Source organism: Pleurodeles waltl, chromosome 4_2 (assembly GCF_031143425.1).
Source record: "Pleurodeles waltl isolate 20211129_DDA chromosome 4_2, aPleWal1.hap1.20221129, whole genome shotgun sequence".
Lineage (NCBI taxonomy): Eukaryota > Metazoa > Chordata > Amphibia > Caudata > Salamandridae > Pleurodeles > Pleurodeles waltl.
Window position 1 is genome coordinate 365,338,065 of NC_090443.1, and position 15,511 is coordinate 365,353,575.

Consider the following 15,511-nt stretch of genomic DNA (forward strand, 5'->3'; position numbering starts at 1 on the left):
TTCAAGTGGGTTTGTTTTCTCATGCACCCAGAGACAAGGCAAGCTCCGATATCCTTTCAGAAAATTTGCTCCATCAGATCTTATCTGAGTTAAAAGCTTTGAAAATTTTGCAGAACGAGGCTAATCAGAGAACGGAATCGCAACTGAATCTAATTTCGAGTAATATACAGCAACTTAACTCACACATTAAGGGGGTTGAACAGCGAGTATCTGACCTGGAGGATGCTCGTGTCTGTGTGGAACCGTCAGTGGCAAAATGTCAAGCAGATTTGTTAGATTTACACATTCGGCTAGATGATGCTGAAAATCGTTCACGCAGATCAAACTTGAGATTTACTGGAATTCCTGAAGGGCACGAAAATGGACAGACTGTCACAAACCTAATCTCTGACTTTATCCTGCAGCATGTTCTCTCAGAACCAGTGGAGAAACATTTGGATCTTACCATCATGCGGGACCATCGGGTTCCCGCAGTACAGCCACCTCAAGCAAAGTATCCTCGAACTATCCTCGTTAATTTTGGTGATTTTCATGTCAAGGAACGTATTCTTCAACAAGCAATTAAGAGTAAAGTACATCAGGTCCCTGGCGATTTCGCTTTCAACATTTTCTCAGATATGTCTGTGGCGGCTGCACATCGGAGGAGAGAATTGAAAGGGATGATACCGGCGTTCCAAAAAGCCGGTGCTCCGGCAGGACTTGTACAGCAATCTAAACTTAAAGTGTTTTTTCAGGGACATTCTAATTTAATTCATACAGTTGATGCTGCTAAGACTTTGTTGCATTCAATTCAGAAGCAGTTGGGGCAGAGGGAGGTGGTAGGGGGCTGGGGGGAAATATGATTAGGAGATGGGGGAAAGAGGATAGACTTTGCACTGGGAGGGGAAACGCTGCTTCAGAAAGATGGATTTCATAGAGTGTATATCAATGCGTCTTTATGGCACTTATATTCCAGTCCTTTCGAGTCTATGGTGTAGGGTGCCATGACAAGGCACCCGATTAAAGAAGGATGGGGTTTGGGGGTGGGAGGTGGCCCTGTATTGCTCAGACGGGGAGCCCCAGGCTTCAGCCAACCAAAGGTCGGGGTGTGGGTTGTGGGTGGGTGTTGGGAGGGTTTGTAAGGGGTGCAGGATCCAGGTTTTCCACACTAAATAGTAGCTACGCTTATTTCAGAATGGTTAAGGTTATAGAGGGGGTGATGTTAATTAGACCAGTTTTAGATAATTTATTTCTTCGGCGATCTTCTATGAGAACTCAATGGCAAGGTTGAATTCTTCACTAAGAATAGTTTCCTGGAATGTCAACGGGTTAAATAATCTGAGGAAAAGGTCTGTAATTGAAGAAAGGGTAGCTGCCCTAAATCCCTTGGTTATTCTTTTACAGGAAACTTACATTCCAGTTTAAAAAGTTGCGGGCTTCCATATGTTTAAGAAGATGGCCAATTTCAAGGTGGTTGCCACAGCCTCAGCAGCCCATAGAGGCCTTGCAGTCTTTCTAGCGAGAGGCCTCAATGCACGGCCACTTGACTTTCTTTGCGATCCCGAAGGTCGATGGTGCTGGGTGCACTATTTAATTGCCAAAGAAAGATTTGTCTTTGTTAGCTTTTATGCACCCCTGCTAGATGATCCAGTTCCTTCCTTAGGCTTGTTTCAGTTCCTTTTGCAATTATCAGGTAAAATTATTATTGGAGGGGATTTTAATTTTCTTCAGGATCCAATTTTGGATACCACTGTCAGGGGTAAGAAACAACATAAGCCTAGAGTTGCCAAACTTTTTAAAGACTATGTCAAAGTGTTGATGCTTTGTGATCCTTGGAGAATGAATGCCCCAACGAGAGAGAGAGTATAAGTGCATCTCAACCCGGTTTAAAAGTGCCTCTCGCGTTGATTTTTTTCTGATATCTAAAACATTGCGCTTCAAGACCCAGTCGGTGCGGCACTCTGGCTTATCTGACCATGCCTCCCTGGTGTTGGAAGTGTCTCTTTATTCGGAAGTCCCCAAGTTTCAGACTAGAAGGTGGGTCTTTAACTAGCAGCTTCTTCAAGATGAGGGATGGGTGCAGATTTCTAAGTATGAAATAAGTACATTTTTCAAACGTAGTCAGGCATCTTCAACTCCGGCTATAATCTGGGATTCGATTAAGGCCTTTTTCATGGGCTTGGTAATCTCCAAGGAGGCAGCAGACAAATCTTCTCAGAGACAACAAACCAGGGCTCTGGAAGAGGCAGTGCGAAGGTGTTTAATTGCTTATCTACATGCCCCTTCAGAAAATAATGGACAGTCTTTTGAATTAGCTAAAAAGGCGCTGGCCAACAATTTTCTCAAGAAGGTTGATATAGGATATCAGACTTTTAAACAAAAGGTATATGAAGAGAGTAATTTCACAGGCAAATCTTTAGCATGGCAGGCTCGGGATCAAATTGCTGGTAATATCATACATGCCTTGAGATGCCCTATCACTGGGGTTAGAAACACTGACCCCAGAGTTGTGGATGAAATTATGCTAGAGCATTATAGGCAAATTTACAGCCACACTCTGGATATTGACCCTAGGTCTATTAAGGAATTCTTGGGGAAACTGGATATTCCCAGTCTTACAGAAGAAGACAGCGATGCTCTAATACAGCCGTTTACGAAGTTAGAACTCCTTCAGGAGAAGGCTTGTGGCCTGGCTTGTGGACCGGATGGCTTTCCGGCTGAATTTTAGAAAGCTTTCATTGAAGCATTCATTGACGATATTTTGTCTTCAATTAATGGCCTACTCAGGGGCGAACAGATTCCCAATTCTTGGCACTTGGGAAATGTGGTCAGTTTTCCCAAAATGAATAAGGACAGAGAAGATCCTAATGCATATCATCCAATTTCTTCTCTAAATTCAGATTATAAAATTATTATGAAACTTTTGGCTAATAGGCTCAACAGGGCAGTCAGTAAATTGGTGCATTCCGATCAAAGGGGGTTCATAGCTGGTCGGCAACTTGCAACTAATACGCATTTTTTGGCTGAGGCTCTTGACTATTTCGCCTCTAATAACATTTCTGCCATCATTCTTTTATTAGATGCGGGAAAAGCATTTGATTTGGTTGAATGGGATACACTCTTCGCAGTATTGTCTGTCTATAAGGTGCCTTCTCAGAACGCTCTGCGCTAATTCAAAGGTTGTATTCAAACTCTGAAACTAATATTATTATTAATTCTGCGTGTGTTGGTCAACTTCAAGTACAACGGGGGACTCTGCAGGGTTGCCCTTTATCTCCTATACTTTTTGCTCTCTTCATTAAGCCCTTAGCCATTAAAATCAGACAAAATTATCAGATTCAACCCTCTCTAAAGTCAATGGGGAAGATTAAACTCTATGCTGAAGATATCATTATATTTTTAGATGAAGAACGTACTTCCCAGGAAGCGGCTTTTAATGTTTTTGCCGAATTTGAGCAAATTCGTGGCTACAAGATTAATATGAGTAAGACCGATATTATTCTGTGTGGCACTTCTTCTATTAATCTGCTCCCCGAATTAAGACATTGTGTGAATACTAGGCCAAAGAGATACCTTGGGATTTATTTTTCAGCTGATATAGGAGACCTGTATGACCTTAATTATGCCCCATTGCTCTTGAAAACTCAAGCTTTGCTTGCCTGATGGGGGCCTCTCCCCCTTTCTATATTAGGTCGAATTGCATTGATCAAAATGTCAATTTTACCATTATTTAACTTTCTGTTCTCGGCCATCCCGTGTGTTTTAACACAAAACTTTTTTTTAAAACTGGAGTCTATGTTTCTCTCATTTATTTGGCAAAATCAGAAGGCTTGAGCTGCATTAAGCAGATTATATGCGGATAAAGAAAAGGGGGGGTGAGGTTTGCCTAATTTTAAAGATTATTACTTTGCCTTTTTTGCGCATTATCTCACTAGTTTTAAAGCAGATCAATCTGTAGGTTGTACATTCTCTATTGATTTTCGTGAGTTAATATGTAGGGAGCACGATATTCGGAATACAGCACTTTTGGCGAAATCTCCCAAAAACGTTTGCTATAAGATTCTTAAATGGATCTTTAAGAGAAAATCAGATTTTTTTTACAAAATATTCAATCCCATATTTGCATCTGAACACCCCTCTTACACAGTTCACGCTACGCTATGGCGCTCAGCTCAATGCAGACTTCGTAAGGAGGTGGAGGCATGCAAGATTTAGTAAAATCGGGGATTTTCGCATCAATGACAACTGGTAAACTCCCTTAAATATCCAGATGGTTGTTGAAAATGACTTTCTTCTGGTGGGATCCTGGAATACTATGCTACACAGTCTAAGGGATCTGGATATCAATTTAAACATTAATACCCAGACGTTACTCTCTGAATTGGTGCAACCTCCTGGGATAAGGAATGCGGAGGCAAGGAGAAGGCTATTGCTAGACAGGGATAAGGTTGATCTTGGGGCAAAGGCACAAAGAAAATGGGCTCGTCAGGAGGACTTCTATCTTTCAAGTGAGTGCTGGGAGAGAAGTAATCACTTAAATTTATCAGTTCTCAGAGGTGCGAACTGGCATCTAATTATATTTTTTAGTAAATGGCTATTATATCGAACCCTGCAAGCCTTATCCTGTGCGGTGCCCAGCTGTCCTGATCTCTGTTTTCACTGTAAAGCAGTAGAGGTGGCAGGTTGGATACATGTGATTGGGACATGTCGATGTATACAGGAATACTGGGATGGAATATTCAAGATGCTAACAACTATGGTTCAGGTTATTATAACTCCCAGTATACGGCAGACACTGAGATGTGTATTGTGTCACCCATTTAAAATAGTCAGTGGGTCTGTTATGTTCTTGAGTTTTGCTTACCTACAAGTAGGCCATTTCCATATTGTCCATTCTGTAATCACTTGTTCATGATTGAGTGCTGGAATATGTATGCATCATGCACAATGTTGGGGTATTTTGCCAGCACATTTGTAAGTAACCCACAGGGGTCGACAATGGCCTGGACATGGATGGAGTAGGTGTATTTCCTGTTGCAGTAGGGATGGGCAGTTTCAGCAGGAGGAACCAATTGCACATGCATGTAGTAGATGGCACCCTGCACATGTGGGAATCCAGAGATGGCATAAAATTCTTGTTTGATCTCCTGTTGCAGTTGATGGGTGTTGGGGAAGAGGATGTAATGGGGTGTCAGATGGGTGATGGCATCCAGGACAGAGGGTAGGTCTGAGGAGAATGATAGCTGAGAGATTCCACCAACTCAGACTGCTGTTGACTGGAAGGACCCTGAGGCCAGCATGTGAAGTACAGCCAGGGGTTCTGCCGGTGGAGATTTGGCACAATCAGGTGTAGCAGCTACACTATGGACTCCCTCCTCAGACTGTAATGGGTAATTACCACTTTCTCCCAGAGTCCAATTAGTGACATAAGCTGTTGATAGATGTGCTCCCTCCTCCTGCGCTGCCGCTGTAGTGCGGTTGGTAGTAATAGTGGTGGTGGAGGTGGTAATGGTGGTGGTCTTCTTGAGGCTCCAAGCTGCAGAAGGAGTAGGTCCATGGTGTCCTAGAGCTTGCCTGAGTGATTTGGGTATGTTCCCCTTATATACCAGTGCCAATGTATAACTTGTACGCTTGGTCTTATGACGGGTTAATTTTTTGATGCATCGGAGACTGCAGGACTTTTCCCAAGGGAAATTCATTTTTCGAAATCCTTGTGAATACTACTGCGCCAGTTCTGCGTGATTTTTTAAGAGGGAACGCCTACCTTGCATATCATCGTTGCTACCTGACACTGGCGGCACTTGCCCTAGGAAACATTGATGCATGTGAGGGAAAAGTGACTCTACAATTTGTAAATATGGAGCTAAGAATGTGCTGCCACTGTGTCAAAAGAAATGATGCAGCGGCTGCGCAAGCTCCTTGTAAATAAGCCCCAAAGTGTCTTGATTTGATTTGATACTATTAAAATCTGTTTCTAGTACACTTCAGAACTACTGTGCTTCATTTTTGCTTCCTAACTGATGTATGCACACAGTTCAATTACAGGTATTTACATTTTGTTGTGTTTTGCACAAAAATGACATCCTGCAGTTGTTCCTTTCACACTCCAGGTAGTCCAGCAAGATTGTTACATAATTTACTTTAAAAGCTCCTTGCACTTTGCACTCAGAAAAAAATATGTAAAAACGATATCCATGTTAAGAGAGTAAGCAGCAATTTTGTCAGAGTACATAGCCTGACATTTGACCTCTGTCTTTGAAGCACCAACAAATGCTACAAGCTAAACAAGGAATTTAAGGGCCTCTTTATTTATTAATCAGACTTTCCCGACTAGCCAGAAATCGTCTTGTGACCCTCAGTTTGGGAAATGCTAAACTAGGGTACTCACCCTAGTTAGTTGGGGACTCTGATATGTCTCACCATGGAACAGGACCAGGATGTAACACAAAAGTGTAAGGCGTGTTCTCACACACCACCCTGCGTGTCATGCTTTATCTTTGGCCCCGTATCTCCTACTATCCACTGTTGGTCATGGCCATATCATCTCTAGCTGTCCAGTGGTAGGCATAACTGGCTCATCTGTTGCTGTCTAATGTCGGGCACAGCGAGCTTGTCTCTTATTGTCCAATGTAAGGAATTGCTAGCACATTCAATCCTTTTTTCACTTTGAGTTCTAACAGTTGTAATTTTGTTTTAATTTTGTGATAAACAAACGGCAACTTATGCAATAGTAAGAAACAAACATTACTGGATCAACTGCTCATGCCTTACATGGGAAACTTGAGAGCTAAGTTGATTGCTGTCCCACACTATTCAAAGTAAATTTACTTAATGGTACACACATTTGAGTTCTGTCATTTCTGTACCTATTGAGTATTGGAGCTAATGGAGTAAACGTCATAGGCTGCTGGTATGATTATTTTAGTCTATAATACAAATACATTAGAATGTCTGACTAAAATGTCATTATTACATGCAACTAGTAGTGAGTCTGAATGCACCTTTTTTACATTTAATTTGAAGTCGCAAACCTACTAACTCTGGTACACAATGTGATCACGTGCAAAGTGAGTTGTTGCATCCCTTTGATGCACGCAGCCTTGGCTGCAATGCACAGAGATCGTTTATTGGCGCACACAGAAAGAAAAATTGAGGGAACATTGTTTGTGTCCGTCCACTGCTCCCGTTTTTGGAGCTACATCTTTCTTTATGTTCAACCACTTCACATGAGTGCTTGTATTTTCAGTCTGTCCTCTATTTCTTCGTCCATGTAGTTTCTTTTACCTCTCACCTTCCCCCCTTCATGTCAGAGCGTGCGGGAGCGTGATTTACAAGTTCTCATCCGATGGATCTTTTTAAGTTGACTGAGACATTGAGGGAGTTAACAACAGTAAACAATTCAAATTTTGTGATGCCCATTGGCCACACAATGAGGACCAGGAATCAGTGACTGAAATAAAAAAAAAATATTCCCAATTAATAATCAATCCAATCCATGCATACCATGAACATGTTAAAAAGATACAGGATCACAGCTGGTAAGCTAAAAAGTCGCAATTGTTTCAGTCTCATCAAATTAAGATACAAGGCAATACCAATCACAGCAATACAGAAACTGAGAATTAGAAATTGGTACTTCATAAAGAAACCGTTGCTCTCACTACTAAACATAAAATGATTCTAAAATTATCTAATCGGAGTTCTAAGTTAGGAATGAGGATAGCTTTAATGAAATCTATGGGGAATGTGGCAATGTGAGAAGGTGTCAGCATAGGGAAAGCTTCAGTAGAAGTCTTCCAGAAGGAGGATAAGTGTTTAGCATAAAGCTTCACACTTGCAAGAATAAAGCAAGCAGAGAGGTCTGTACCCCTCAAAGTCGTAAAAGAATCTATTTGAAATTCTGACAGTGTCAGCATTAATTAAAACTAACAGAACCTTCAACATCAATCATATCTTTCCCTCTGTAGCAGAAACCAATTATCTCCTTGTCCGATGTGTGCATTTGCAACACCACTGAATTTCTAAGCCCACAGAACTTAGACAGTTACTGCACCCTTGAACATCCCACTTTTCTAATACGCAATAAATAGGAAACTTCAGCTGCTCATTAGGTCTTCAGTCTCTTGCCAAGATTTCTCTTTATCAATACTCCTTTTCTCTAGCTAATGAAACTTTAGAACACACCTGCAAAAGAAAGACCACACTAACCAAGCAAAATACATTTTATAATTAGTGCCTTTAGTCAGGCTAACTTTAACCAAACACTTAGGGGGTCATTCCGAGTTTGGTGGTCTCAGAACCGCGATGTTGGAGGTCATACCGCCAACAAGCTGGTGGAGAAGACCTCCATATTATGACCATGGCGGTCTTCCCAACAGAATACAGCCAAAGCACTGCCGGCACCGCCAGAGCGGTCAAGCTGGCACAGACAATGGAAGCCACCTTCAGACAGGCGGAGACCATGTTACCACCAGACAGATTACGAGGCTGCACACTTCCAAGGTTTCCGCAGAAGTCGCACCACCACAGAAATCCTGGCAGAAACCAACTCTATAAAAGGAGACACTCACCTCCAGGAAACCATACTCGTCTGGAGCCGCCATAGAACTAGAACTACACGTCTTACCAATGTTCCTGCTCGCCCAATGACTCTGGAGCCAGCTACGATGACACCAACCATGAGTACACACACTTAACTGTCACAGATGGGAAATTTCGAAGTACCTACGCACACACAACATACACACCCGGGACGGCTGGCGAGGGCGACACACATATGCACATACAACACCCATCACACACACAAGCAAAATGACACACACAACACCCAGATTCACAGCAGCGGCACACTCACACACAACAACGCACAACACCACCAAATGACACAAAACGAAAATAACACACAGAAGCACCCTTAAGAACACACACAAATACCTCCACATCACAATTCTCTCATACAACACAACATAACAACTCCAGAGACAAGTACACACAATCAGACACCCAAACAAGGAGCCATAATACATACCTCGCAAACACACATCACAACAGTTCACACATACCAATCCATACACACATGTACAACCACACAAATGCACACAACACCAAAAATGTCACGTCAACGCAAGCACTACACAATACCAACACAATTGCGTGTCCCCAACATACACATGCCCATCACACAACACACCCATCACTGGGGGACAAATGCCATGCACACAACCACACATGCAGGCTAGACACAACTGGTAACACAACCAATACTCACACAGAAATGCGTACACACAAACTATATCAGCCAATAGCAAAACTTTCTTAAGAAAAAAGTGCAGGACAAAGATGTTCCCTCTGACCCAACAATAAGTTGGCCCTGCTAATTATTTAAATTCAAAACTAAATATATTAAAATATGTACAAAGGCCATAAACTAGTCCAAAATTTCCATGTGCTAAAAGCACAAAATGAACATGTTTGTGCCCCAACTTGACTCCTGACTGCCATGTAACCTCCACGGGTTGGGGCATCAAGGGGGCAGGCAGGCACCTCAGGGATTGGAGAGGTACAAGGGGGGGGTTAGACTTTGGTTTGGGAGGGAGATCCTTGGGTTTGGGCTTGGGGGAGCTTTGATTGAGGCTTAGGGGAGAGTTGGGAACTCTTAGAAGGGGTCGACTTCTTGGCGGGGGAGGGGCATGGGAACTTGCAGGGGAGCAGGGTAGGTCTTAGAGGTGGAAGGGCTGGACTTGGGGAGGGCCACTGTTCGTTTAGGGGTATCATGGGGTGGGAGAGGTGTAGGGAACATGGAAAACTCAGAGTGAAAATGCTTCTTACTCACATAGAGACAGTCATGGCGAAAGGGTTTGGGAGAGGAGGGAGAGGTAGTGTTTGTAAGAAGTGTCTTGGTGGATGTGTTGGGTGCATGTGTGAGCTAGATATGCTTGTAGGCGATGGGTGTCTGTTGGGTGGGTGAGTGTGGGGTGGGTGAGTGGGGGTGTTTATGTGTCTTGGGAGGAGGAGGGGTGGAGATGCTGTGGTGGATGGGTGACTGTCTATTGGGGTGGTGACTGCAGGCATGTTGGATGTGCTGCATGTAGGTGTGTCGGTAGCTGTGGTGGCTGTGAATATGGTGACCGGAGTGGATGTCTGAGGGTCTGCTATTGTGGTGACTGTGAGTAGGATAGGAGTTGTGGCTGGATTGGTGAATGTGGGTGTGGTGACTGCAGGTATGTCAGCTATTGTGTCAGAGGTGCTGGAAGTGACTGTTGCTATGTGTGCAGGTGGGTGTTGTTTGTGTGCATTCCGGTGGTGGGTCTTGTGGTGCTTGTGTTTGTCTGAGCCACCTTTGGATGTTGATGGCGGATGCATGCTGGTCTGTCTGTGTGCTTTGGCTGGGTTTGGGAACAGGAAGGTGGAGGGGGGACGGAAGACAAAGGGTGACTGTCTGCCGTCAGTGTGGAGGCCAGGTCCTGAAAGGATCTCTGTAGGCCTGCCAGTGCACCGTGAATGTCCTCCAGGAACTCATTACTCTGCTGGACTTGAGTTGCCAGTCCCTGGATGGTATTCACGATGGTCGACTGACCCACAGAGATCGACGTCAGGAGGTCAATAACCTTCTCAATGAGGGCAGCAGGGCTGACCGGGACAGGGGCAGAGGTGCCTGCGCAGAAGGAGAGGCCCACCCTCTTGGGTTAGCAGCACGGACAACTGGGTGGGGAGCTACAGGGAGGGTGGTGGTAGAAAGGGGGGTGGCGAACAAAGATGGTGCTGGGGTGGTCCCAGAAGGGTCTGCCACCGCCAGGGAGTGTCCACTGGAGGAGGGTTCCGAAGATGATGATAATGTTCTGGTGTCCACTGTGGCACTCCTCTTGCCCTCTGGGCCACTGGGTCCCTCGCTGTTGATGGTCTCAGCACTCCAGGTCCCGTGGCCAGCAGCTTCCCCACTCGCCTGTATCCCGTCTCCTTCGCATGCCGGTGCTGATGCACACAGATAGAGAGGGAGAGAGGGAGGGAGAGAGAGAGAGAGGGAGAATGTGTCACATTCTTCACATAAACACATGACAACATGCACAACTGTAGGTAGATATCTCTTGGCCAGGGAATCCCTTATGGAATACAACAATCCTACATCATGTAACAGCATGTCACTGCTACACACTCCTTCATGTCATATCTCTCACCCTTATCATGATCCATTTTAAGTACCACAACTGGACTATTCACATCTAAACCTATGTCAGCATGAACATCATGCACTTCCTAAAGCTGAACAACTGTCCTCATCCAGGTCATATATCCCCTATGATAATAAGGGACAACATATCATGCATGTTCACATGCAACTCCTGACATGTCCGTATCTGTAAAGAATGTATCCTGCAGGTCAAGACAACTCAATTGACTAACTACACAGCTCCTGCCATTGCTATCACATGCCTAGCTGAACCCTCTATACACATCTTACACTATGGATGTCATATGCTCCAATGCCTATGCATGAGTTGTGGATGCAGACTGATGGTAAAGTGTACAGTACAATATGTTTAGCTATTTTGTGTATACTTACATCAGATCCTGACATACACTTCTGTAATGGTTTAATCCATATTGGGTTATGTTTCTTGCTTTCTCTTATCCTATTTTCCTTCCACTCAGAGATGTAGCCATGTGCTGTTTGGCTCTGCAACCTATGCTTGAGGTTTTAATTGTCAATAGGCACTGGTATTTGCTGACAGAAATGATAGTAGAACCAGCCAGGTAGCTGATAATATGCATGTAGGTACAGTGTGTTGTACCTTGTTAGTACTTCCTTCATACAAGTAAGGTTGTGACTGCTTCACCCCTTCCTTGTACCAGTGGGGGTGGGAGAATGTACATTGGTATATTATGTGCCAGTTGTAGTACATGGCCCTTGTGTGCAGTTAGCATCATGCCCTGTGGCTTCACAATGGGTGGGGTACCTAGTGAAGAATTTGGGACCTAGCTGTGTTTGTATCATGAGGTTGCTGTCCAAGCTGCAGGTCACTGTATACTGACAAAGGTGAGTGACAACCCTTTAGTTATGGGGCCTATTTTAGTGTATGGTTTAAGTACTGTGTTCCTCTGTGATGTTCTTCATGTGTTCCATGGGATAGGTGCCTATGTAGCTATGGTATGGTAATGTGAAGATCCTGTACCTGGTGATGTATAGTTCCTATCAGGGTGACCCTGCTTGGTAGGTAGTCTACCATGGCCATGATTTTTATTATCTGTAAGTGTGCTTAGTATGCCACCATGCCTTCCATCCTGATGGTACTCTCTGTCATGCTCTATTTGCAGATTGCAATAGTGACTATACCCTGGTGCTACTCTGTATTTCACACTCACTTACATCTGGCCTGTTACATTTCTGTAGTACTGTGTCTCCTGCTGAGTGTGCCTCCCTCTGATGTCCATTACACTGGCTGTTCGATGCAGGGAGGCATGCCCAGACCATAGTTGGCAAGCATGACAATTGTTGATATTGTATTAAAGACACATATACAGGATCTGTGTCCAATGGTGAGTTATTGTGCATGTAATTATTATATTGATAGATAAAACAAAGATGCATAGATTAACAAAAAGGTGATGAGTGAGGTCACGTTAGGTGGATTCATCAGGGTAGCTGCTACAGCAATTGGTTGCACTGGTCCAGTGTCTATGGAAAAATGGAGTAATGACTCGGAACAGTCAACAGGGTGTATCAGTGGCACACAAGGGAGACAAATCAGGAGAGGGTCACTTACTGGCAGTGGGTTTGGTCTTGGCATCTGCTCCAGCTGGATGTCTGGATGCATATCCATGTTTGCAGAGGGGAGAAGGGAGATTGTTCATTTACAGAGGAAAGGGTGTCTGAGGCCTGTGGTTCCCCTGGCAGGGCCTTCATACCACTTGCTGCCACAGATGTAGATCGGCCAGATGTTAGGGTGCTAGTGGTAGGGGCCTGATGCTGTCTGAGAGACCATTGAGGGTGGTGTTGATGTCCCTAGCAACCCTGCAATGGAAGTCATTGTGGCATTATGTGCCTGCCACTGCTGCATGACTTCCTGGTGGTATTCCCTCTGCAGACTTTGATTTTCCCCTAGCATGGTAACTATTTGGCCCATCCTGTCCTGGGAAGAATGGTATGCTGCCAGGACTTGGGAGACGTTTTCCTGGTCAGTGAAGTCCTTTGAGGCCCCATCCTCTGGCCCACAGCTTCCCACCAGGTGCCTGTGCCCGAGGCACGGTGTGCCCACTCCCAGTGTTAGCAGGACCATCATTGTCTGGGGTGTCAAGGTTCAACTCAGGTCCCTGTACTGTGGGGCGCGCTATTGATTGAGCAGTCCTTGGGACACAGGTTTGGGCGCAGAGTCCAGGTTAGAATGTGTGTTTGATTAAAAATTTGTGAGATGCAGACAGTGGCTTGAATTGCATCCCTGTAATTACATTGACAGCTGCTGCAGAGCATACCTTTGTTGTACATACTACTCAGTGACTTGGTTTCCATTGTCCATGTTGGGAGCTGTCACAAAATTTTGGTACAGTTTGCACTGCAGATGGGTTCTGGTTTAGTCTGATATTTGACATGACTGTTAAGCTATGTTACCTTGTGAATGGTCTGGATTGCTAGATGTCACACATGGAAGCTGTACAATGCACAATGGTGTCCTAGTGGAAACACAATATGTGAGTATGCAAAGACAATAGTCCAGTATCTGGATGTTGTGCATATGCATCGACTCTGTCATGTTACTTTCCAACACAGGTGAGGCTATTTCTGGGTTTAGCTATTGGATCTGTGGGCACTGAGATGTAGCTGTATTTTGCATTGGTTGCTATTGTGAGTGCGCCATTGCATTGCTGTCATTGTCAGGCATTGGTCCTCACTAGTACAGCCTAGATGGTATTGCTAGTATTTTAGTTGTACATGCATTACATGTGATGTGCTGTGCACTTTCCAGGAATTTACAATTATCGGTTAGTGCATTCTGGGAGATGTAGTGATTTCATTGACCAGTGGTTTACGTGCCATTGGTGAGGGCTGTGAGGACAGCTGGGGTGAATGGAGGTGTAGCATGCAGAAGAGGGGCATTAGGTGAATAGGTGGGAGGGATAGTGGGACATTTAGTTTAATGGGGAGTATTTGAGTGGCGAAGAGGCATGCAGGACAGGACAAATGTGTAACATGACTGTTGTGGGTACTTACCAGAATCCAGTCCCTCAGGTATTCCAGTCAGGCCCTCCAGATGCAATATGTCCAAGACCTTCCCCTCCGAAGATGTGAACTGTGGGGGAGGAGTGGGGCCGACCACCAGTCTTCTGCACAGTGATATGTGGGGAGCGCGGCTTCATTGCGTCACTTCTGAAATGCTGGGATGTGCCGCATTTACACAAATACTGCGCACATCTGTGTTTTCCCTAGCTCTGGTGCTAAATTTAGCTGCCAGCGCCAATGCAGGCATCCTTGCACCACAGTTCAAGGGTGTCAAATGGAATGATTGTTTATGTGCAGGAAAGTGTTCATTCCTGAACATAAACAATCTACAATGGTGATTTGTTACTTCTATTCATGGTATTTTGCTCTTTCTATGTGTGCTGAGAAATGCAGAAAAAGGTAAAATGAGGTACTATGCTAACGCCACCCGTGGGGTGGTTTTTGGGCTGCTACAGATTTACAAGTTCTTGTAGATCTGAGGCAGTGTCAAAAGCAATAGGTGTTGAGTTAAAAGGCCCACAGCAACGCCCATTGCATGCTCCTCTGCCACAGAAAACTGCATCCGGGGGGCCCATATTAACAAGGCAGAGTTAAGCCACAAAAAGTGACGCACCAGTGGCATTAGGGACTTGTAAATATGCCCCTTAGCTCTCGGTTTTGATTCCCACACAGGATAATTCACATGTTCCACATGATAAATCTTTGGAAAAAACACAGCCAAATAACATACACCATGCCATCCTTTGGGCAATCTGAAATATGCACAATCCCCACAAACAAAATAAACTTCAGGGATAAAGGGATTCTGTCCTCCCACGAACAGAAGTCAAATATCTCCATATTCAAAAATATGGTCACAAACACTTTTACCCATTAACCTAGTGCTAATAAAGATGTATTCCTACCCACACACAATTGTCCCTTGTGTTTCCAATCTAAAAGTAGTGTAGTCGTAACTCCTAAGTCTCTATGTTTCGCTTCTTCCTCATCCAACTGTCCCTTATATCTTCCATCCCTTTCTGTTTTTTACCTTACATCCATTGCTCTTTTCTTGTCTACCACTGAATCTAAAAGTCTCTTCTCAACCTCAGTTAAAGAACATGTCAAATTGTTGTTAAGAGCATAATCCGTGTCTAGGGTCATAATCGGTTTAAGGAACCGTCTCCATTATTTTAGCACGGAAATGGTGATTCAACCTCTTCAACAAAGGAACTTCAGAAAATACCAAAACATAATTTGAATACCAGTATTGGAAATGTCCCACTCCATAAAACAGACTTAACAGAAGGCTCTACATAACACCACAGTAAGAGGAACATG